This window comes from Alligator sinensis, unplaced genomic scaffold (genome assembly GCF_000455745.1).
Source record: "Alligator sinensis unplaced genomic scaffold, ASM45574v1 scaffold240_1, whole genome shotgun sequence".
NCBI classification, from domain to species: Eukaryota; Metazoa; Chordata; order Crocodylia; family Alligatoridae; genus Alligator; species Alligator sinensis.
The window spans coordinates 3070615-3092729 of NW_005841902.1; positions in this window are offsets into that span (position 1 = coordinate 3070615).

A 22115-nucleotide genomic window follows, 5' to 3' on the forward strand; every position below is an offset into this window, starting at 1 on the left:
AGCCCTGTGTACCTGAATTACTCCTGGCTCTCAGGGAGCTGCTGGGACCTGGCCATGCCCCCCCCCCTCAGCTCAGCTTGCCTGTAGAAGGGGAGGGAGGGCTGCTCTAGCCCCCCTGGGCTTCTGACTTGAGACACTGCAGGCATGGACCGAACATCTATCCACTTTTAAACCAGTTCACTCTCTGCAGGTTAGATTAACCTGCAAAGACTGAATCAACTTGGGCTTTTTGAATGTCTGTCCCTAGCTCTGAAGTTCAGTGCACATAAACTGCTTTCAAAATGGCTGAAACCAGTTAAAGATGAACCTGGATGGATGTAACTGATTTAGGTTAAATTGGTTTATTGAACTTCTGTCCCATATCCCCTCCAGATTCAAGTGAACTCACAGTCCCTCAGCATGCCAGGATGCTTTGTACCTCCCCTGCAAACCCCGCTCCCACCACCCCATCAGCAGGTGGGCTAGCCTTGGCCCAAACTGTCTGCTCCAGATGAGCAGGGAGGCACGCTTTAGGGTCCCCTGGCTTCTGGCAGGCATGTGGCTGCATTTCCAGAATAAAAAGTGGATGTCTATTCACTTGCTTCTTGGTTCAATCTAGACATACAAAAAACTAGAACTCTTGGTTCCAAAATGATACCTTTTATTAGACCAAATGGAAAATGACAAGAAAATTGTCCTTTTCTGCAAGCTTTTGGGAGCAAGTCCCTTCATCAGGCTCTGGGAAAAGTGTAAATGGTACAAGATGGTTAAAAGTCCCCATAGATAGGAAATAAACTTCATTTTTGCACAGACAGAGCTGAAGATGGTAGTCTGTCCCTCTGGGTCCATGAGTATCTTTGTGAGCTGTGTTGAGTAGCTCTTTGATGTGTTGATCAGGTAGAATTCCTTCCCTGGAGGTGTCAGATGGCTGGCAGGGAGGCAAAAAAACTTCCTTGATGTTCTGCATTGAAGTTTAAAATCCAAAATTGGCTAAAATTCGGCATCTTCCATGTTTCAGGGGTGTTCTTGATAGCCGTGTTGGTCTGAGACAAAAAGACGTATTGATTCAATCTATGTGCTTTAGACTAACCTGTGAAGACTGAACTGATGCAGCCTCAGGTTTTTTGACTGTCTGTACTTAGCCCAAATGTCAAATCCCAAATTAGGAGGTTGCTAGAGTGTCCACAAAAATGGCTGAAAGATTAATTTTAAAGCAAAAAACCCCCATATTTTCCCTTACTCTTTCCTCAAAACAACTGAAATTATAAACGTTTTAGATTAAACTAAAAAATAGTATAATCGCAGGCAGAAACTGAGTATGGAAAATTTCAGTTGGCATAGGAAAATTGGCAACATTATAAGCAACTGAAAAAGCGGCTTCAAATGGGAGGACTCAGGCAACCTGAATTTTAGGTATAGATACCATGTCTGCATGTACTCCATATTCTATAGAACATGAAATAAGGGATGGGTCTTAAATAGAATACCAGATTTAAAATTTGGCCAAAAATATCCTGATCTTTAAACAGAATTATTTCTCTTTTTCCTCCTTCTCTTCTTCTTCTTATATCTTTATACAGCACCCAAAACTGAACTAGTCACTTGAGCAGAAAACATGCCAAATAACAGGTACCTGCCTTGAACAGTTTACAAGCCAAGTTGACAGGATGTGAGAAGATGAAAAGACTTAGGGAATGGGGAGGGTGTAAGAGGCAAGGGTTACAAATATAAGATCATGAGTTGTTTTGGCCTGAGGGGTTTGTTTTGTTTGTTAATGTGTTCACTGTATTAATTAAAGAATGTATTTGGTGACAGGGGAGGAGGTTGTTTGAGTTGGAAATGGAACAGAAGGGATTGATGAGACTTGTGATTGCAGGATAGGGGAAAGGAAGCAGAGAGAAAAAAACAAAAGCATTGGGCGGGGAAAGTGCATATTGGCAAGTGCCAAACTAGAACACTGGAGCTAAAAATTCTTGTTTTCATCTCTCCGTGAGAAAATATAAAATGTTATTGCCTTCATTAATTTGTTTTCAAGAGTCACAGATTATAAAGTGATTTTGTCTGCCAAATCTGTATATGGATTTGGAATGTTACAGCCAAGCCCTAATTTATAAGAGTTAAAGTCGGTAACGCCCAAGTATTTTCAGCTATTTTAATATGAGTACTCATTGGTACTCATATTACCAACTGATATTACATCTTCACTAAATGAGGGAAGGTCTACATTTCTTTACCTTTCCTTGCTGTCATCCTGAAGGGTAGACCCAGTAATTCTATAATCTAGCCCATAGAAATTAGAGATGGAAATACTAGATCATATCTTATATAGTATGATCATAGTAGGTCCTATCATAATAGTAGAGCATATCGCCTTCAAAATGCAGAATTCTTCTTTACGCTATATCCTCTATAATTCTGTCCAGTCTAGTGTTAACATTTACAAATGTTAGGGCTTCCATCACTTTGTTAAAGGCAAGGAGGCAGGTAGAGAGGAAGGTGGAAAGAGCTTATCCTAGATATGAACGGGGGTTGGGAAGCTTGGGAAGCATACTTGGGATTGGATGGAGGGTTTGTTCTTATGGGCAAGGAGGTGGGAGTTAGAGGGGAATGCAAATTTGGGGGTTTTGTTGAGGAGTCTGCTGTTGTTTCTTATCTGTGTGTTGTTTGTAATGTATTGTAAGCCACTCTGACCCTTTCTGGATAGGGCAGGATCTAAACAACAACAGCAACAACAATAATAATAATGATGGTGACAATGATGATAATAATAATAGCAGTAGTAGTAGTAATGATAATAATTCCAAGGTGTAGAAATTTTGCATTTCTCCATTTCAGCCCAGTGCTCCCAATTTTTCTCTGTATACAAGTCTCCTTTCTTGGTATTTATACCTTTTGGGCCAGATCAGGACAAAGGTGAGTAATCCATAATGGCAAATTATACCATAGATGAATTAATCAGAATTAACCAGTTTATTGTATGGATAATATATTGTATTTGTGTCCACAGGGGCAGTTGGCTTTTATTAGAGTGTGAATCTCTGGGCATGTCTAATTGTGCTATTAAAGCACAGTAAGGAATCTACACATGCCCCTGCTTTGGAGAAAATTTGCTCCCAACAGAAGCAGTTGAGACTAGAGATGCTCCTGCTCCCCTACCTTGCTCTGCCCCACTGCAGCAGCCAGGGGGAATTCCAGGATGCTCTGGGTGCCAGTCCAGGCCTGGCAGTCCACATGGGGCTGGCCCTGATTCCCATGTGGTGGGAAGAGCTGTCCCATGGGACCAGGTAGGGTCCCCACTGCATGGGGATATCTCTCCTGGCTACAGTTCTCCCATCCACATGGGGATAATGATGGTCCCAATCTCCATGTGGTGGGGAGACAGCTGCCCTGCAGCCAGCACAGCTCCCCTCACCCCCATCAGGTGTCAGCCAGGCAGCAGCCGGCCTCCTGGTGCCAGGATGACCAGAAGCAAATTGCTCCCAGTCAGCATCTACTCCTTCACTCTTGCACAGTAGCTAACACACAGTTAATCTACTACTTGCATTTACAGGTAATAAAAACCTGAGCATTAGCCTAATTAACTGCACAATAGCTGTTGCGCACAGTTACATGGTGATGCCTTTACTACTGCTGCGCAGTAAATCATCTCATGTAGATGCACCCACTGGGAACTTTCTCTGTATTAAGTATTCTGAACTGGGGATGGATACCCCATGCTCCTTGTCTTAGTGCTGGGTCTGACGCATCATGGAATTTTTTCCCACAGTTCACTGTGGAATATAGCAAAAGAAAGCCAGAGACATCTGTAATCCTGGTGCTTGGGTCAAGCTCACAAATTCCCTTAATATCTTTTCTGCTCAAGGGCAAGTTAATACCATTTTCAGCCTATGAGTGAAGCAGTACTTGCACCATGATGGTGGTCACTTGAGAATATCAGGAGCTTGTGGAGGAATATCTGACACCTGGTTGCTTGCTGGACAACTTTAAGCTTTCAAGACAGTCACCACACTGCCCAGCAGTTTGGGCAGGCATTCTGGCAGCAGCAGCAGCAGCAACAGCTAGCTGGCCTGCAGCTGCATGTTAAGAATGAGGAGGAAGTCGATGACATAGACCAGCTGCTTCTGAAGGAAGTTTTCTTGGATCAGCTTCACTTGTTACAGCACCATTTCTGGGCTAAAACAAATGGCAGCGGGTGGGAGAGGACTTTGCTCCAGATGTGTCTGCAGAATTTCAGAATGACAGAGGACACTTTTCTGGAGATCTAAATAGAGCCTACTTCAGAACTGCATCCGCAGCCTATAAACACAAGTTACCTGAACTGTTCAGAAGTGTGTGGCCATCACCCTCTCAAAATTCATCACCTTCTCAAAGCTCACCACCCCTCCAGTGGCTGTTGGTCAATAGATAATCAATTTGGTGTAAGCAGAGTACCTGTTGGGGCTGTTGCAATGAAGGTATGCACTTGTATTAATCAAGTACAGTGTGATATAAGTCTTGCTGGGCCTCTGGAAGTTGTTGGTGGGACTCAATCATTGGACTTTCTGATCGAATATACATATTCATATTTTTTGCCCTGCCCCCTACATCCAGGCTCTGAGTTTGTAAACAAAGAGTCTAGTGGGGTGGTCTGGCCAGGTGAGTGAAGTTAAGGTCCAGAGAAATTAATGCCTCTTTTCCTTCAGCAAAACAGCTAGATTTTTTTCTCCTCCTCACTTGTTATTCCTCACCACCCCACTCTATTATTTGGGGAGACCCATCTTATCAGGCTAGTAAAACCTTTCCCTGAGCAACTGCATCATGGAAAAGAATTTTGCATAAGCAGCTGCAAGTTGACCATGGAGCGTGCACTTGGGAAACTAAAGGAGGGATTGAGATTATCTAGTCTCATGACTAGACTAGAAGCTGCTGAGCAATGTCTGCCTTGAATTGTAATTGCATGCTATGTTTTCCACAACATCTGTGGAAATCAAACAAGAGAACTTCTCAACAAATTGAAGGTGCAGGCTCAAAATAGTAGGAGCTGCCAATGAAACATCTTCTCAAAAGGGATAATTGTCAGTGGCATGCGATCAGGGATCACCTGTGTTCCTACTCTGGGGATATGGGCTGATCATTTTTTAGATTTTAAACTTAAATATCAATGGATATGTGGTTTTCTCTATGACTCACATAACTTTTCAGGCTTCTCATTTACCAAACATTTAATCCTTCTTCTTTTCTTCTTCTCCCTCAGATTTGCCTGATGCTATGCAGTTGATAAGAACTGTATCTTTGAGGGTCTGGTCTGCTCATGAACAGACCCTGTGTAAGATGAGGCAAGTAACAAACCATTAGTGTTCCCTGTTCAGTTTCATTGTTTCAGAGATAATGTTTGTCCCTTAGTTGAGATGCCATCCTTGTAGCTTCTTCTAAGTTGTTTTCTACCAACTTCCCATGTACCTTATACTGATTCAATAAGCCTTTTATGTACTCCTAAAATATTTTAGTAACCAGTGGCTGGTGAGGGTGGTTTGTTAGTTTAGAGATAAAGCAGTGTGCAGTTTGTTTGCATGTCAGAGAGGTAAGCAGAACCTTGAGGAACATGGTGGGGTAGGGAGTAAAAGCATTCCATAAAGCAGTGGTTCTCAAACCTTTTTTTTTGCAGACCACTTGAAAATTGCTGAGGATCTCAATGGACCATTTAATAAACTTTTTTTTTTGTTCTACAAATCAAAGCACACAACTCATATTTTAATATAAGTAGTCTTACCTTACAAGTACAGATATTCTCAATTGTTCTGCAACCTTTCTACAGACCACCTGAATGGAGCTCGCGGACCAGTGGTGGTCCGTGGACCACAGTTTCAGAACCTCTGCTGTAGAGTGTAGGTTAGCAATTGTATTTGCTTCCTTGAAGGCAATTCTTCTATGTGAGGTATGTCACAGACCAGCTGGGCACTGTGAGTGTATCAATTTTATCACAGGCCAACTGGGCTGTTTGATTCAGTTTCAGATCAAGGAGGCAAAGTTGGGAGTGAAGTAAAGGCAAATTTATTATAGTTTACACACACACAACAGTTAACAGAAAGATAAATGCGATAAGCCGATAGTGCAGTATTAAAGAGCTAATAGTAAATAACAGATAATATCAACAGATAGATAGATCAATTCTGTTGCAGGCCAACTGGGCACTGTGAGGGTATTAGCCACTGGGCTGTTCAAAACAACAGATAGACAGACATGGGTTGGCAACTTATCGAAAGTCCCTCAGTGCCAGGTATGCGCCAAGTGATTCCAGTGAAGTCAGGCGTCCCCAATCGACACTGTCGGAGGGATTACCGGGGAAGCTCGCTTGATCAGGATCCGATCCTCACTCACACCGGAAGTCCGCGGTCCAGGCATGGAACAGAAATAACCATTCTGTTCCCTCCTTCTTGCTGGTTACCTAATGCACATGCTTTTTATATCTAGTCTTATGCTAGTCTGTTGGCTTTAGAGCCACTCACAATGTTGCCCAATAGTTGTTACCCTATGGGATTGAAAGGTGTTAAAAATTATCATAAAAGGTTACTACCCAAACTCGGGTTTATCCAATAAGCAAATTATAATGCAGCATCTTTAGGTTTGAAATTGACATTGCTCCGCCTAAGCCCCAACCCCTTTTAGGTTTCATTTGAATATGCTTTTTTGGGATGTGCTTTCCTGGAATATGTTGGGTGTGCCAGGCAGTTGGATCCAGTTTTTTATTGTTAAAGCTGAACCCTGAGCAGAAACCGTTAGGTCAGCTAATCTTGCATCTACAGCTTTGCCTATGGGGCCCAGTCAGTTTCACGAACAGTTAATTTTATCATTTTGGTTAAACTTATGACAGACAAGTTACATTTGTGGTTTACAAACCTACAAGCTTTATTTTAGCTAATATTACCTGTTTAGGTAAAATACCAAATGCCTCTAAGAAGCATATATTTATTGCTTATTAATCCCTCTGGTTCTGGCCTTGCAGAGGTAGAGTTGCTCACTTATGGGGGGCAGGAAGTAGAAAAAGGTCCATTTATTAAGGCTAAATTCTGAGCTTGCAGATGGGGGTGTTGGTTATAGCTTATAGTCTAATAAGAGATAGCACACTTATCCAAAGAGCCTTGCCTGCCTCTGAGCTTGAAGATGTGCACTGATGTTCTTCACTAGAATAGTTCCACTGTGTGTTCTGGATGCCCGTATGAGTATAGCTACCTAATTTTGAATAAAGAACAAGGTAGCTCTGTCCCATAAGGTTAAAGCCATAACAGCGTATTCTCTTTACCTTAAATTCTATGTTATATCCCCTGAAGACATTAGGTAATTTCATAGTGAAATAATGTATTTTTTCAATGATTGCTCAGACATTTAGGGGTTAATGTCCTGTGCCTCTTGCTTTTATTTGTGCCTCATTTTTTCTACACTATACGTTTCTTAAACAGAGTTTTTTTACTGCTGCATTTCTAAATTTCGTACTGAAAAAATATTGTGAAAATTACTTTTCATCACAGGAATGCAATACCTGGTATTTGAAAAAAGGGCTACTGAAAAACTCTCAAATGGTGCTGAGATAATAACACATTTCTTGGTGTGCAATGCATGCAGTAAACACATGTATATGAAGAAGTTTTCCTTTTCTTGAATCATCCATGGTGCAGTCATCCTTGTCAGTATATGGTATAGAGGTAGACACTTGGCAAGGCTGCCAGCTTACACCTGCCCCAGTATAACAGCATCCAGGGTCAGCTCAGGAAAAAGAAAATAACAAGGGTAGAACAAAGTATAGGTTATTATTAATAATAACAAAAGTAAATCTAATGAGTCAAAAGAAAGAATTTAGTTGGCTGAGGTCTCCTCCACAGAGCTGATAGGTGGGGAAGGGGTTGAACAGGGTTAGATGTCCAATTAGAATTATATTGATAAGTACCATTCAGGGTTTTCTTGGTCCTTCAGCATGTGGCCAAGCTTTTGTGTAGTGATGAGATTCTGGCTTTCTGTCAGTTCTGAGAATCCATGTCAGTGCCAGATTCCCCATCTTTGAGATCCTCAGATGTCTTGGTGGTGTATGCTACAAACCACTGCTCAGTGCTTATGGCCCACTACAAAATCATGGGCAGCTCCCATGGACAGGTGACATGAGAATTGCTGAAGGTCCAGGTCTTATCTTTTACTTTCTTGTAAGAAGATTTCTGATTGTTGTTTTTTATTTGCCATAAAATATTTGTTATATTTGTTTATTTGTTGTATTTTATTTTACATTGCCTCCTGATAGTGACCTTGTTCAGCCATCCCCTTACCATTGACTTAAGAAAATATCCTTGCTGAGATATTGTATATCATCTGGCAGGTTTCCTGAATCTTTACCTTTCCCCAGATGGCAAGGAGATTCAGTGCTTCTGCACTGTGCCTCTGCAGGTTTCACACTGGTATACAAGACATTGAACCAGGAAGAGTGCAGTAATACTAGCTGTAGTTCATGGATGCTGAATCCAGAAAAATGCAACTGGAGAAAATGTATTGATCTTGACTATGCACCAGCATTAAAAAGGGTGGTGGCATCCAGTCACCATGGCCCAAAACAGAAAAGAGGTGAGTCCTGGCAGAATGACTGATGGAGGACTTCTACAATAGCAGGCAGTACAGGGTTCCTTTGCTTTATGTTGTACATGCATTCCTGGAAAACGGCGCATAACTTGAATTTGCATAAAGGGAACCCACTTTATAATGTAACAAATAGGGATACATTCTAAGACCTCGACTGTACTCACCTCCAGACCCATTTCTATCACTTTTACAAGACAATCTTGGTACTCACCAACACAAGCACAGGGCACTATCATAATGGGGATGGCAACTACAGAAACACGTCACAGACAATGACCGAGGAGCACAGATCCACAAGGAGACTATATTTTGGTGCATGTCAGTCCCACAATGCACCACACCAAGCAGCTGACTGTGGCCTTCCACCACACCAATCACATGAGAGTGAATTTGCCTCGCATATCATGAATTTTTGGTATAAAAAGGGTCATCGAATTCGCACATACAGAACCCGCATAAAATGAGGGAAACCTGTACAGATGTATCCACACAAACATTAGTGCCTATTAACTTCATATGCAGTGAGATCACTCCAGTTTCAAACAGATTTGTAGAATATACATTACCCCACCTGTTAAAATGTACTCAGAATTGCATCATGTGAACACCACTCATTCCAAATCATGGAAGCTGAGCTCAGTGCAAGTAAACAGTCCCCCTCACCAACCTTGTAGACAAGCCTTTACTGTACCTGAGTGTCTGAAACCAGCTCATGGCAGTTCTGCTCCTGAATCCTAGCACTTTTACAAAGAACTGCAAATGCAAAAGACAGAAAGTCCTTCTGGAAAAGTACCAAGCATGAACTGTTAGGATTCCAACAAAGGAGTGCAACTCAGGCAATCAAACCTTCTTTTCTTTTAATCAGAAATGAGAAATGAAATTCAATTTTGGAAAATGTTTTTTAATTAAAAACTATAGCTGTCTGTGTTCTGAAAAACCCTGGAGGTCTAAAGATGATATCAGTATATAAATATTCAGTGCTTCCTGCATTTTTTTCCAGAACAGGCTTTTTCTCCCTGTTTCAATCTCTTTGACCTTTAGAAAACAGTCATTATTTGTAGCTTGATTTTTTCAAGATGTTCTCCAGTACATATAGATGGCAGCAAATTAAATTTAAAAGTCAACTCATGAAATGCAATATAATAGTCAGAAGATAGCATTGCTTTAGGCATCATTTTTATTAAGTGAACAGCCATTCAAAGTATTTTACCTTAGAGCATATTATATTCTATTCAAAGGAGTTTGTTTCCTTCAACTCAGCAACCAAAGCATTTTACAAGAGATATGATATTTGTACTATCCACAGGCATATGGCTAAAATGTACAGTTCACAGCTGTATTTGAGATGAGTCTTCTTCCTTGCCCTTACAAAGCATGGTATAAAGGACTGATATAGTCAAAGCTCTTATTTTTTTCTTAAAGGGAGCAACACTTTAATAATTTCCCACAGAACAGCTGCAAAAATAGCTACAATCTAGCATCTGGAATTCTTAAAAGTGACTTGTGGATTTGTGGCTAATGAAACATTGCTAAATAACACTCACCATGTTGTAAAATAATACCCTTAATGGTTTATTAGCTTCTTGGAGGACAAAGCTGAAAGGTGCCCCAAGCATGTTATTCTGCTGTAATTATAAAAAGCATAAAGTTAGAAAGAAACAGTATGAGCCCTTGAATGTTTTCCAGTAGAACTTGATGTGGAGACACCCCTGTGTAACCTCAAAAGAGGATTAAAGATTTTGTGGTATTAAAAAACATATTATAATAATTGGAGGCTGCAGGCCTGCTTATGAACCCCTCACTGGTGAATATCAATGAAGTTCCCCTTGAGTTACACGAAAAGGCCAAAATCTACCCCTAATGTTTTGCCTAATTCCAAATTTTCAAGACAAAAATTTGCTACTAAAAAAGTTGGTCATTTCACTGAGGGGAGTAGTAATTGGTTACTAGCTGGGAGTAGTATGCCTCATGGGAGAAGGGTGGGGAAAGAACGAGTAGTGTAGAAACACAGCAAGGCACCGGAGTACAGGGGCAGGAGCTGCTTTTCTTTGCCCCCCGCTAAGTCAGCACTGGGAGTGGTTGCCCCATCCACCCCACCCTAGTTATGTCACTGGGAAGAACTAGTCCATCCAAGGGCTCAGGGCCATACACACACACATAAATATATGTATAAGTTCTAGGTAGTGTTGGAATGATGTTGTAGCCATGATGATCCAGGAAATATGCAAGAGGCATATTTTTTTGCATGATATCTTTTACTGGACCAACTGCATGCTTGAAACAGACTGACAAGTTTTGAAATGCAGTGCCATTCTTCTTCCATCACTGTTACAAGACAGGACATGGCAAAATAGTATCTCTGATCCAATTTTCAAATAAATAATTATCTCATGACAAAAAAATTGTGGAAGAAAGTATTTTTTTCTTTATAAACAATAAAATACTCTGTTAAGCTTGCTTCCCTAAAATAAGGTCTTAGGATTTGCATTTTATTACCAAATAAGGACCAGCTGTCCTAGTCAATATTTGTTTCTGTGTGTTTCAGCCTGAGAGTTCGAGGGCAAAAATGTATGATCTGAAAATGACCTGGGATAACAGCATGTTAGCACTTAGGGGTACCAGGTAGAGCAGCTCAAGGAAGCTGCAGATGCAATGTCTGAACATCTATTAAAGAATTAGTGCAGCAGATTCCGGTGCCACTACAATGGACTGTTGTAACAATTGCAGAACAGCTGTCCTAATACTCTTACCTGCTGCCAGTATGAGAAGAGCCACAACTACATGTTCTTTTTCTCCCCCAAAATCATGTACATGCTATGGCTTGGTCTGTAGCTTTGGCTAGGTCCTTAATATTACACATCTCTTCCAGGAGTGCATAGGCTAATACAGGGGTGGGCAAAAGGCGGCCTGTGGGCCGGATGTGGCCTGCCAGGCCATTCAATCCGGCCTGCAGGGCCCCTAAAAAATTTAGAAAATTAATATTTATCTGCCCCTGGCTGCCTGTCTTGCGGCCCGCGATGGCTTGCCAAAACTCAGTAAGCGGCCTTCCGTCCGCAATAATTGCCTGCCCCTGGGCTAATAGATTCTCCATGGTCTGTGTTTCCCCATGTTCACATGTATCTATGTCATTAGAGTACCTCTCTTTCCATATGTTTCTTTTGCCCTGCCAATTCTTGTTTAGAGGCAATTCAAAATTCTCCACATTGGCCAACCTGTTCACACACCTGCAAATAGGTATTCAGCAACATCAATGTTTATTTGCAAACTGTCATTGATGCAGTTGCACTGATTGCATCACTATTTCCATTCATGCAGCTGTTTCTTAAGTTTCTTAAGTGGTGAAAAAGGTTTTTTTGTGACTTAAGTCAGTGAGTAGCCATAAGCTGTTTATGTAGTAGGCGCCTTGTATCTTTAACCTGTTGTGTGCATTCTTTCTTGTTTGCAACTGCTCTCATAATATCTGTATAGCAAGTATGTACAGACTGTTCACATTAGTTTGTCTCAAGCATTTCATAATGTATCAGCAACTCATATTCAGTGCAGGGGGAAGTCATTCTGCTTAGTCCCTTTGAACATTGTGGATTCAAAGTACCAGCTGTCTTTAATGTAGTTACATTAACATTTCACTTAGGAGAGGCTAGTACTTCTCAGACTCAGACTTACAGAAAGCTGTTTATTTGACAATGTAAGCCCATTTCTGTTCTTCATTTATCTGCAAGCAAATTTTGGATTTTGACATATTTGTTCATAATTCAGTGAACAGCTTATACAAATACATTTCAATCAATGGGTGCTCATAACGCTACATGGTGATTTCACCTTATAATGTCCACTGTTTGTAGTTCGCTGTTTACATGGTGATTGTTTCCATGGTGCTGTTTCAGCTGTCTGGATGGTCCTTATGCTCCAGAGTTTTCAGGATGGCCACCTAAAATTTACTGGTACAAATACTCAGGCATATGTACCAGCATGGGTATTTCCTATACCTTTCCTCCTTGCAAACATCTTTGTGAACAACATTTCTACTGTGACCCTTTTGGGAAAGCAAACAAAAGGAGCCACGAGAAAATCAGAACTAATGTCTTGTTCTTACTCAAGTATTTTTGTTTGCATTGTTTCCCAAGTTTTGGATAGTGTTGCCAAAAAATGAGAGCAAGTAGCTGGCAGAGAGAAAGAGAAAAATAGGGGTAGTAATAGTGTAGGGACGAGACAGGGAATTAAATATAGAAAGAATACAATAAATGGGAGGAGGTGAAATAAAGAAAAATATGGAAGAAAAATTAATATGGCATGTATACGCCACTCACTTGGGTTACTTGAGCTTTAGCTAAATATGTTGTTAAAAATGGAAACATTCTTATGAGCATTCTGCAAATGGAGTAAATAAGTAAAGGGAATGCAATTGTTGCAATATGTATATATTGAATTTTAATAGAGCACTTTTGAATTCACTCCTGTCCTCCAAATTAATTTGTATTGTCTTGGGCATGGACACTGTCATATGGCATAAAAACTGACTAGAGGACAGTAAACCTGGGACAATATAGCCTGCAATGTGTAGAATTGCAGAGGGGATGTGCATGCATCTAATAAGCTACTACAGGAACTGGTGTTGATAAGTTATGATTTACAATGCGACAGTATGGTATATCGGGAGATAGAGGGGTGAAATTCTATCAGGAAAAATTTGGGATGAATATAGAAAATGTTTCCAAACAGGATGATCCAATAAAAACTGTAGAATGAGTTTTCAAGGGAAGGTCCCAGAACTTATTACTAAAGACATTTACAAATAGGCGGAACAAACGACTAGGAAACTTACTGAAAGAAATAGTCTTGTATTAGAAAGGAGCACAATACCAAATAAATCCTTTCCTTTAATTTCTATTGATGTCATTGTGTTATTAGTTGCAACTCCAGTCTGGGTACAATGAAAGGCAGGGTGACTTTAATAAGTACTTTGGGAGTTCTGTAAAATTCAGGTCACCATGTTATCACCCTGTTACAGCCTGTGCCCTAGCATGTGTTGTCCCTCGATATCAGGCTAGCTTATCTTTCCATTTCCTGACATTTTGCATTTCCTGACATTCTCTTCTGACCCCACCCAGACCCTACAGAGAAGCTGGAGAGGAGCAGTTGCCTCCGGAGGGTACACAGACTACAACTGAATTCAGTTGCCGGGAAGGGCTGCGGATGACAAATACATATTATTTATAATGGCAATAAATAGAACAGGTTCATTTGTGTCCTATCTGATTATGGCCAGTATTTATGAGGATTATGATGTGTATTCCAAGTTCTGAATACAATACTTGCACTGAAAAGATGACCTCAGCTACAGTATTTTCTTGTGGTGCTGCTGGGATGCCCAAGCTCAATCTTTTCACATCGGGGGGACAGATTGATGGCAGCAGTGTTTTTGCCTTATTCTTGAATCTCTGAAATTTAAATTCCTTTAGTGCAGAAAGAGTCTATATTTGCAAAACTTAATTGGTGACTTGGATGACTCATAGTTTGGATGTTCAACTAGAGAAATTTATAAGAAATGGATTTTCAAAGGTTGGATGCTCAGGACTTTCTGAAAATCAGGTCCTTTTGAGATCCATCAGGTTGGATATCCAAAGAAGGAAGGCACCCCAAATTATTTATTTATTTATTTTACTTAAAAACAAAGATCTGGTTCTTCTGTTTTAACACATAGACACTATAGTAATGAGTACAGTAAAGGAACCTACATAAGACATTCAATTTATTTAGTGTATATGGTTTTGGCATATTGTTTCAGCCATCTTAAGGCGATGTCATCACCAGTATAAAGAGCTTGACGGCCACCAGGTACTAGGTAGTATAGTAAATGGACACAAGTCAGCCATGTGGGACATAGTTTGAACTTGTCCACCAGGGCATTTGTTGTCATTGTGAAGGCCTCATTGGTATGGGTTTTAGGTGCAATGACTCTGTCCAGTTCAAAAATGGTTAAGAAGTGTCCAATAAAGGCATGGCCAGATAAATCCTTGTTGACTGACTGTAGGGTCAGAGATGATGTAGTAACTGATTGAAAGAATCACATAAAAAAGGATCACATAAACTGATTCGTCATTCTTAAATTCTAGCCCTTTGTTTTAGGCAGAATAGAAACAAAGAGAAAGGTGTATTTAGGTGAGAATTTAGATGTAATACTAGCCACAAGTGCTCTCAGCTATCTTAATTCAATTTCAGGTGGACAATAAAACCTCACTTGATTCATTTCTTTTCCTCCCTATGCCAGGAGAATTACCAAACTAAATCTAAAGGAAGTTGTCTTTTTTTTAGATTGTGAGACATTGCTGAACCCACAAAAGTTTGCAATAATTTAATTAAAACTAGTTTTTAAATACATTTAATTAAAACAGTACAAATCCTGATGCAAACACACATAACTTGATTTATATGTTAGTTAGTATTAATTTATTTTAATTTGATAATCTAGTCCTTCAAGAATTTCTAAAATACTTGAACCATGCTTAGTGTACTATTTAGTCTATTCACTTTTTGTTTGCATTCAGTTTAGTACAATATGGGCTAAACTGGACAACTACATGTTGACAACTACATGTTGTCGTACAGCGATAGATGATTACTGTGCCATGTGTGTGGCTCATGGTTAGATTTTGCTGCTACTTGTCATAGCTGCACACTACATGAGGGGAGTGTGACACCACAGTGACATAGCTGGAGATCACGTAAAGACTCTGGTGATTGCTACGTCGCTGTAGTGTGCCGTATGGTGATGTGTAGACAGACGTGCCCTAAAAGAATAAAACTCTTTAAGAAGGCGTGATAAACAAGTATGACACTGTTCTATAGCAGGTCAAATCAATAAAGGCTTCACACTTTTTTGATGACTTGAATCCAGCTGTGCTGAAAGAGACACTCAGAAGCCTATCCAAAGTCTCTTTCCTAACTCAAATTTAAGTTGAATTGATTTTACAGTAGTTTAAAGAAACTGATTTAAAAGCCAAATTAAACCTATGCAACATCTGTATGTAAAAAAAAAAAAAAAAAAGCTTTGGACAAATATTGTTAAGATTTCAACATGGAAACAGGTGCCTTAAATTTCTAATATAATAGTTGATTTCCAGGAAAGAGAGCAATAAGAGACCAGATTAGTTAAAAGCCTTACAGACTACGTACTTTAGCTATGCATCTGTTAAAGCAGTTGTTGTGGTTGCCTTAGTGATAGTTGAAACCAAGAGTAAACTGCTACTCTGTTTTTGTCCCAGAGACTGTGTTGTATAGAAAAGAACTCTGCTTTATCCGCAAAGCTATACCTGTTTCCAAGTATCCATCAGGTTGAGAAACTCCAAGACTTGCCTGTTTCTTTTAGACAATATTACATCAGTCTTAAAGAGGCACATACAGAAAATGAAACAAATTCTAGTAAATGTTTTAGGGAATTTGCTGTTGTAAATGTTTGAAAAATCTGCAAAACAGAATAGCCTAAGAACCAGCCAACTGCTTGTGTGTGTGTATATACTGATGTGTCCAACAAATAACTCCCACTATATAATGTGTGTGGCTTAAACTCATCTTTGTAGTATACGGCGATGTAAATCTTATATTTAATAGCCTAACAGGTGACCAGAAATGTGTTTCTTTAACAGTTACTTTTGCCGTAGTCAGAAACAAAAAAGGGTGTTGATTCCTACTCTTTTCCTTAGATTTGTTTTAACAACATGTGTGGTCTAGTTTGTAGTTTAGATTGGAATAGAGTTCAAAAAAGCAGAGGTCCAGTAAAGCATTGTGCAATATTACCATGTTTACTGTACTGGATGCAATGGGTAAATACCCTCAATAATACTTACTATTTCATATATAAATAACAATCTCTGATTTTCTGAGAATGCCAATCAATTTCTAAGTAAATATTTTAAGTTAAAAGGCAAACCTAGAAGAGAGATGTAAAATGAAAGAACTTTTGAAATAGTTTATACATGTAATTAACCCTTTTAGTGCTATATATATACAGAACTGATCTTTAATACTCTGTAATTATTAGTAGTAATACCCTCCTCTCTAACTCCTCCAGCCATCACCAACTCTCATTTTTCTTATCCTCTTTGCCCTTCACAAGATTAGACCATACATGCTTCCCTCTCTTTTGACATTCCCCTATGCCTTAGTCATCAGAACATGGCTACCTCCTTAGGTTGCTTTATTTTTGCTTCAAATCCTCACATTCTGCTAGCTCACCCCCCAAAATGAAATGATTCCTTCATATCAAAAACCAAACACTCCTTAAGATGCACATGTAACATTTTTTTTAAAAGTTGCCTTCAAATGCATACCTCGAACATACTAACAAAAATGTCAGAAAAACTGGTGTATCCAAGCAGACAATCAACCAAAGACCAAGAGTGGTTGGTTTCAGCTCTTCAAAGCTGACCAACAAGTTTAAAGAACAGCCCAAGAGTAAAGTGGCCTTCGCATTCCCATTATTTTGAGGAAGCAGCATACCAGACCAGCATCCTAGTGCATCCCGAAGCCCTGTACATCATACAGACTGTATGTATGCTTCAGGGAACAACTGTAAGTCAAAGAAAACTGAATAATGCTGCCAAGGAACAATAAGGAGTGAGCATTGATTCAAAGCTCCTCAGAGCCTCCAGACAAATGACCATGGACTTTCACCCATCTAACCTTATGTTGTCAAAGATAAATGGAAAAATGTGAAGGAAGTATAACTGATGCAGCGGGGTCTGGCTTTGTCTCAATAGCCTCGCAAGTTGTGAGTTTCATCTCAATGGGGTGTTAATTCACAAGCATGATCATTTATCAGGACTGTCCAACTGGTAGCCCACAGGCTGCAAAAGGTTAATGTGTATGGGCTCCTGCCCAGCCATCGCTCGCACCATTAATCCTGCTTCTGTGGCAGTGGTTGAGGTCTCTGGGACAGGGCAGTATGACCACGGGCAGCCTGGTTTCTTGCTGCAGCAAAGACCAGGCTTGATCAATGACTTGCAGCAAAGTTGCAGGTTTAAACTGTATATATAAAAAAACCCTTCTTCAGTGTGAGAGCAGTGAAGCAGTGCAATAGACTGCCTAGAAAAGTTATGGACTCTCCATCACTGGAGGTGTCCAAAGCAAGTTGGATAAGCATTTGTCCAGGATGATGATAGGACTAGCCATGGCTATGCTCTACTGCAGGTATTTTCCATACTTCTGGGCTTTGCTGATCACCACATGGGGCCAGTAAACATTTTTCTTTTTCCATTCCTGTTGCTACATGTCAGGGGTGTTGTTTTGTTTGTTTTGTGTCTTCCACGTAAGTACTGAGTGTTGGCTGCGGCCCAGCCTAGGGATTGTGACCGGGGTATGCCAACGTTCCTGCTGGGGCTAACACCTGGAGGTTCCTGGCTAGACAGTCCCATCCTCGCACTCATGGTCAGACCTACTAACATATTTGGGGTCAGGAAGAAATCTTACCCCATGGTCAGATTGGTACGGACTCACTGTGGGGGGGTTTGCCTTCCTCTCTATGTTCTCCCCTGGCTCTCATCCTTCGACAAGGATGTGTGCGGGGTGCTTTGGATAGAGATTATCCTGCCTCAGGCAGGGTGTTGGAATAGATGACCTCCAGAGTTCCCATCTAGCCTTACTTTTCTTTGATGTTCCCATTTTTTCTCTTGATGATTCCCTGCCTTCAGAGAACCAAGATCCATAAAGAGTTATGGATAGATGGAGGTGGAATTCACTACTACAGTGAGTTTTGAGCCACTTTTCAGCACAGAATGGAGTGTGAAGAGAAATGAAGTCTTCATCAGATAATATACTCACAGCATCCATGCCAACCAGTTTATAATGGCAGTTATAACTCTCCTGAAATGCAGAAAAAAGCAATATAACGTCATAAAAGATTTTTCCCCAGGAATCATTTGGGATTTAGCTTGATAGGACAGGACATGAATTTTTCTACCTCCTGTAGATATGGACTGCTCAAATGGAAATGTCACCTCTTCATGTGAGTAGGAGGATTGTGGTGGCAGAGTGGTAAAGGTATAGCCCCAGAATTGAGACTTCAAGCCCTGCTCTGGACTCATGCCAAAGGCTGCCTCTGTTGAGCCAACTGTAAATGGGTTATTTGTGCTAGGAGTCAAAGGTGACATGATACTAGCCACATCACTCTCATGTATGCCTCAGTGCTGCTAGGTTCAGGTGGACCTTTAAGCTGGTGTGAGGGTTTGCACGTGTGACTTTTGCATTTCTTTTCTAAGCACCTTTCCAGAATAAAGTAGCTCTACAACAGAATGAGAAGAAAATGTAAACATGAAAAAAAGTGTAAAAAGAGATCTACCAAGGAAAAGAAGATAGAAGGTCTAAAAGTACCCAGCAGACACCCAGGAGTGTTTACAACCAATACACACATGTGAAAGACTCTCCTTTGTGACAGCCAACAGGATCTTTCAGCTTGCAATAGGCTACTATATTATCATGCTTAGAAAACTGGTATAAAGAACTGCATGAGCTGTCAACTCAGAAATGAAACAGCATACTGAACACACAACGAACACCAGAATTTTGAAAACATTTGGACTTTGTTTTTCAGCTGAACCAGCTCAGAATGGAAATTAAAGACTGTTTTGTAAATGCAAATGAAGCATGGGAGTTGGGTTCATGTTTATTTTTAAAGTTATCTGATTCTGAAATCTGAAAAACTAGACATGACAAAAGCAATTCTGCTGCCAGAAAACTTGAACCCGAACAGGGACGCCAGAGAGCCCAACAGACCATGTTCCACAGAGGGAAGGTTTCTTTTCCCCATCAGAGAAGAATGTGCCTCCCCAGCCCTACTCAGGAGCAGAATTTGACCCTTAAAAACAAAGTCTGCTTCTCAGTCATGTTAATACCTTGCTTTAGTTAGTTTCTTTGCTGAAGCATCTAAACCTGAATGCATTTGTAAATTTAAACAGACACCCCTACATATTTAGTTGGCATTCCTTTGCAGGGTGATACCATACGATAATCTCATTGACAAATGTATTAACTAAAGTCCATGTTTGCTGTAGTTATTTTTTATGGAAACTGCAATCCTAAATCAGTTTGGTGCTTTTGAAAATCCCACTCTACACAAAACATAATGCTTCTTACCTGGTAGTCACTTTGCAACCAACACACAAAATTAAACCTGGTTCCAACTCAATAGGCTGTGATCTCTGTAATCTGACCCTGCTCTGGCTTTACAGTGTACAGGCTACTAAGGAAGAGGGAATTTGAGATTGGAGTGGAAGTCTCTCTACTCCCCCTACTGGAAGGAGCTCCACACAGCAACTTCCACCCTGCCTAGGACACGCTCATTGAAGTCACTTGGCATTCTTCTTCCTAGGAAAAATGTCATCAGGTTTGGAGAGAATCCATTTTGCAGGCTAACGCAAGGTTTGGGCACAGGTCAGAATAAAGAACTGTGCACAGAGGACAGCTCCATAATAACAGTCACTATTTTCAATCTCTGACTTAAAAAAAGAAAAAAGAAAAAAAGACCTGCATGGCATACAGAGAAGTTTGAAATTTTGCATAACTGCCTTCATTGGCCCCTCTCGTAGCCCAGGCTGTTGGGCCTGACACTCTCACACCATGACTACTCGCCTTGCAATATCAGACTCACAACCTGTGAATTGACCTGCCTGGCAGACAAGCAATACATCGCACCTTGCACTCTAGCTTCATCTTTCTCTCCCCAAGCTGCCTTTATGGGCTCTGGAGACAGCTGCCTTTATGGCTCTTGTAAGGGCCTTACAAGAAGACTTCTACTAGGGAGTAAATTTCCACATTTCCACTGTGGAAATGGCTGGGTCAGCTGAGCCCAGACTGTATTACCTCTGCTACTGCAAGGAGAGGGATGTCAGTGGGAATTTATAACAACAACAACAAACAGAGAAGGGCATTTAAGGCAAATGCAGCAATTACATTTTATAGCCAGACTAATTGATCAGCAGCTTCTTAGCATTAGGGTCTCATGGCTTTAAAAACCAAGCAAGTGTGAGTTCTGCAGTCATAAGCAGCAGAGCCAACATAGCTGGGACTGCAGGAGAAACGCAAACTGAGTGTAAAAAAGACTGCTCACAATGGAGCAAATGTTTATGAATGCTTCCCGACACAATCAATCATATTGATTTCGAGCTGTATGGACCGTCTCTGATACTCCGTGTACAATTCCAGACAGACAAGTGCCCATGGAGCACAGGAACCAAAGCCCCCTTTGGTGCTGGAAAAGAGATTTAGCCCTAAGTTTTGTGACAGATGGAGTTGATAGTCTCATGATGAAAAAAAGCGCCAGTTTTTGACAGGCAGCAGACACTGATGCCTCTTGTGGTCAAAGACCATGTTACTCTGGAATTAAGGTAGAACTGACATGAAAAGAAAGCCTGACTGATGATGCACTGTCACCTACACGCCGGTCGGTGCGTATCGTATACTATCCGAGCACTTATATTGCATGCTACCTTCATTTGATCGGTGTATTTTCTTTCAAGCAAAGTGTTTTGTGTAGAAGGGGAGCCCGATATGTTGACAACTAGACTCTTCCCCTTCAGCTAAAACTGATGGGGGAAAACTTCAGCTAAAACTGATGGTTTCATCTCAGTTAATAGATGTCAGCCTCTAACAGCAGGTCAAAGCAAGCCCTGAAGCGAGGGTCTAAGGTTATAATGAGCATCCAGCATCCCTTTGTGGATGATGGCGCATCTAAATCCCAGTGCAGGGAACCCATACGCAGCATCTTGGTGCAAATGGGCACTTGGTTTCCAACACCAAAGCAGCACCAAGGGACTGCCAAGGGGCCACACTCCGAGGCAGCAGTCGCGGTGGTGTCAGTGGGTGCTGCTGTCAGTAAGCCTATTTGCTCCTGCCCCACTGAAGCCCATTGCCTGGTAGAGGATTTCGGCAGGAGCTTTGCTGCCACCGCCATCAGTGGGAGCCCGAGGGCTGCAAGTCACTTGGGACAGAGCCCTTTCTTTCCGCAAGGTTTTGGGGAACAAGTCTCCCCCCTTCTCTCTCTGGGGAGGGGAGGGAGGCATCCCTGCTACGTGGCCAGCTGCGAGTCTGCCCGTCTCTCTGCATCCCCTTCGCTGACACCAGATCAGGGGGATCCCAAGCCCAGGCGGCTTGCAGCCCACCCCCTCCCTCGCCTTTCTCTCCTCTCTGGTACAAACCAGCTGCAAAGTTTCTCCCGGCTTTTGTGCGGCGGAGCCTCCTTAATGGGAGGAGGGGCTCCTCGGGGGCTGCTGTCAATCTCCTTAAGCCTTTCCTTTCAAGCGCTGAATGCGAGCTGCCCACCAGCTCCAACCCCCTTCCCCTTTTCTGCAGGAGATCGTAAAGAGAGAGGGAGGGAAGGGGGGGGGGAAGTTTCAACAACAGCCCGGGCCAATGGCGAGTGGCGGCGCTGGGAAAAGGGGCCGAGCGAAGGGAAGGGAGAAGCGAGGGGGGCGGTGAGGAGAAAGGGTGAGAGCGCCGGCCGGGGGCTGTGCGGGAGGGGAGGAGCGTTGCTAATTTGTGGGGGGGGC